The sequence below is a fragment of the Episyrphus balteatus genome, chromosome 3 (genome assembly GCF_945859705.1).
Source record: "Episyrphus balteatus chromosome 3, idEpiBalt1.1, whole genome shotgun sequence".
NCBI lineage: Eukaryota > Metazoa > Arthropoda > Insecta > Diptera > Syrphidae > Episyrphus > Episyrphus balteatus.
The window spans coordinates 32,060,465-32,064,293 of NC_079136.1; positions in this window are offsets into that span (position 1 = coordinate 32,060,465).

Below are 3,829 nucleotides of genomic sequence, written 5' to 3' on the forward strand. Positions count from 1 at the left end.
TATCTTAATTTGCTTAAAACTGCTAATTCAATTATTTTTAGGAAGCTTGTAAATGACGTATATTTATAATTGATATGTCAAATTAAGCTTATAGTTGTCTTAAAAATAATACATTTAATTCAAAATTTTTGGTTAAGAAATTCAATCCCTACAGTAAAAAATGCTATATTTAGGCGTTTTTTTGCTTTTTAAGCCTTTCTTCCCTTACTTTGTAAAGAATTTTGAAAGATTTTATTTTTTGAATTTTTTATATGTAAAATTACCTCTTTATTGATACCTCAATCTTTAAAATCAACCAAGTATTGTAGAAACTACGACCGATTATGTGTAGGTAGATTGCAATATTAAAAATTTTTCTTTAATTCCTTGAATTAATACGTATTTCTTGAAAAAAAGCGAAAAAATATTACTATTTTATTTTTTTTTATTTTTGTTTTCAACTTTTTTTAAAAAATAAAAACACCATGTTATAGCTTGATATCTAAGCTAGAAATTGAGACATTATTCACATCTGTGAGTTTTGTAGAAAAAAAGTAATAATTTTTTGAAGTCTAGCAAAATTTACAAAAAAAGCCAAAAAAACCCCTTTTTTTTTATTCTTTTATTAAAATATCGATTTTTTTATATGAAAAGCTTAGAAAAAAATTATACCATTAAAAAGCTTATAAAATTTCCTAAAGAATAAAGCTATATTAAAATTTCAAGAATGCGTAAAAAGTATAAAAATAATTTATTGAAAACAATCATTTTGATCAAAAAAAGCGAAAAAAACGTATAAATTTATCTTCACACGTCATTTATTCAATTTTTTTTAATGACAACCTATAAAAATTTTTACACCATCTGAAAGCTTGTCGTCTTAGCTTAAAATATATATATATATCAGGTCTGTGAGACATCTACAAAAAGAGCTAGAATTTTTTGAACTTGATGTATTTTCATCAAAAAAAGCAAAAAAAACATTTATTTTTTTGTTCTCATGCTCTTAAATCAATTTTTTTCAATGACAACCTATAAAAATTTTTATACCATGTGAAAGCTTATTGTTTCACCTTTCACATGACGGTTCAATCGTATTTTTCTGATGCCTACAAGAAAAGCTAGAATTTTTTAAAGTCAACCATGTCGAATTTCCAGACTGAGATTACGGTACTTCCCACACTGGTGACTGTTCATGGCGCAACAGATCTCCACTGGTGTTTTGAGTGTTTTCGCAAGTTTCTTGATTTAACATTGTGTAGCTTGTAGTTGGTCTACCGTTATGTGTGATATACCAAATGAAAGGTAATTGTATCAGGATGCTCAGAAAAGTTTAACCAAATTTCTATCTGCTCTAGATCAAAAGTTATAACCTGTTGAATTCTGACATTTTCATTTACCGTTATCTCAAAATTGTATCTATAAAAATGATTGAAATTTGGTACACATATAGTCCTAAATATACTCTATCAACCCCCCATATAACATATTTCTCTATCTGTTAAAGAAAAAAAGATAAAAATCAAAAACGAAAAAAATCAGTTAAAAACGGTAAAAAACCCTGTTTTTTAAAAACTTATTTTTCCTATTATTCAGTCAAAAATCATTTTAGAACTCCAATTTTTTGCACATGTATGCGGATAGCGTAGACCTACATGTCCTATAAGTTTCAGATTTTTTGAACGTACCAAAAAAAAGCTAAAAATCAAAAACTACCCAAAAATACCCCTAAAAACGTAGGTGTTTTTCAAAAAATCATATTTCGAAACCCAGTGCATTTAAAAAAAATCCGTATTAGACGCCTAATTTTTTTTTCCTCCATCTATCACCCGGCACCTTTAGAATTGTGAAAAAAAATTTCCCCTACCCATAATCATCATTTTGTCACACCCGCTACACCTGATCACCGTTCAAACAAAACGTTATAGCTCGATTTTTAAATTTTTTAGAATTTTTTCTTAAATGCAGTTCATCTTAAATTAATCTCCTCTATCTATAGCAAAAAAAATCATCTCTCTACTCCCTCCCGTTTAGATTTTAGCCCAATTTTGGACTTACCGTTTTACCCCAGTTTACCCTACTAAATCGACGAATTTCAAAAATTCCTTTCTTAGTGCTCACTTTCATCAATATACCTATCATTTGACACATCATTCAATTTTCTATCACTTATAGTATAAGCTGTGCGTTGATTATAAATCAATCAGTGAGTGGTAATTACATCCGCTTTTAGTAATATAATAACTAGCCATCATACCCGTGAATGAATATCGCTTCGCTGATATTCCAATAGTATAAAAATATAAATAGTATAAACAGTACAAATGAATATATTATGTATAAGAATATTATATAATAAAAATATATATATAAGTATATATATATATATGTATATATAAATATATATGTATAAGTATATATATATATATAAATATAGATGTATAAGTATATATATATATAAATAAATATATATGTATAAGTATATGTATATATATATATATATATATATAAATGTATAAGTATATACATATATATATAAATATATATGTATAAGTATATATATATATATAAATATATATGTATAAGTATATATATATATATATATATAAATATATATGTATAAGTATATATATATATATATAAATATATATGTATAAGTATATATATATATAAATAAATATATATGTATAAGTATATATATAAATAAATATTAAGTATAAGTATATATATATATAAAAATATTATGTATAAGTATATATATATATATAAATATTATGTATAAGTATATATATATATAAATATTATGTATAAGTATATATATATAAAAATTTATATATAAGAATATTATATAAAAATATATGTATAAGAAAATAATATTATATATTTATATATATTATACTTATATATATAATAATTATATATTAATATAGCAGGGGGGCATGCTGCCCCCCCAACCCCCATGCTTGGATTATTAAAAAAGTATTAAGAATGTTTTATTTTTTGGTTTTTTCTTTTTGATAAAATTATAATTTTATCGATTTAATTTATTTATCAAAAAGTATTAAAAATTTAATTTTATTTATTAATTGTATTGATCGTTTGTTTGTTTGATTATTTGTTTGATTGTTTGTTTGTTTGATTGTTTATTTCATTGTTTAATTTGATTGTTTGTTTGATTTTTTATTTGGTTGTTTATTTGATTGTTTGTTTGATTGTTTGTTTATTTGATTGTTTGTTTAATTGTTTTTTTTATTGTATCATGATTTTATTGTTTGATTGTTTCTTGTTTTTTGTTTGTCGATCGTCAATTGTTATTTACTGTCTGATTTTCATTGTTTCATGTTAATTGTTAGGTGTTTGTTGTTTTGTTATGTATAAGTATATACATAAATATATGTATAAGAATATTAGTATAAGAAAATAATATTATATACGTATATATATTATACTTATATATAATAATTATATATTAATATAGCAAGGGGGCATGCTGCCCCCCTGCACCCCCCTGCTTGGATTATTAAAAAAGTATTAAGAATGTTTGTTTTTCTTTTTTGTTTTTGGATAAATTTTAGTTTTTATGAATTTCAATTTTATCGTTTTAATTTATTTATCAAAAAGTATTAAAAATTTAATTTCATTTATTAATTGTATTGATTGTTTGTTTGTTTGATTGTTTGTTTGTTTGATTGTTTGTTTGATTAATTGTTTGATTGTTTGTTTGTTTGATTATTAGTTTGATTGTTTGTTTGATTGTTTATTTTTTTGTTTAATTTGATTGTTTGTTTGATTGTTTATTTGATTGTTTATTTGATTGTTTGTTTGATTGTTTGTTTGTTTGATTGTTTGT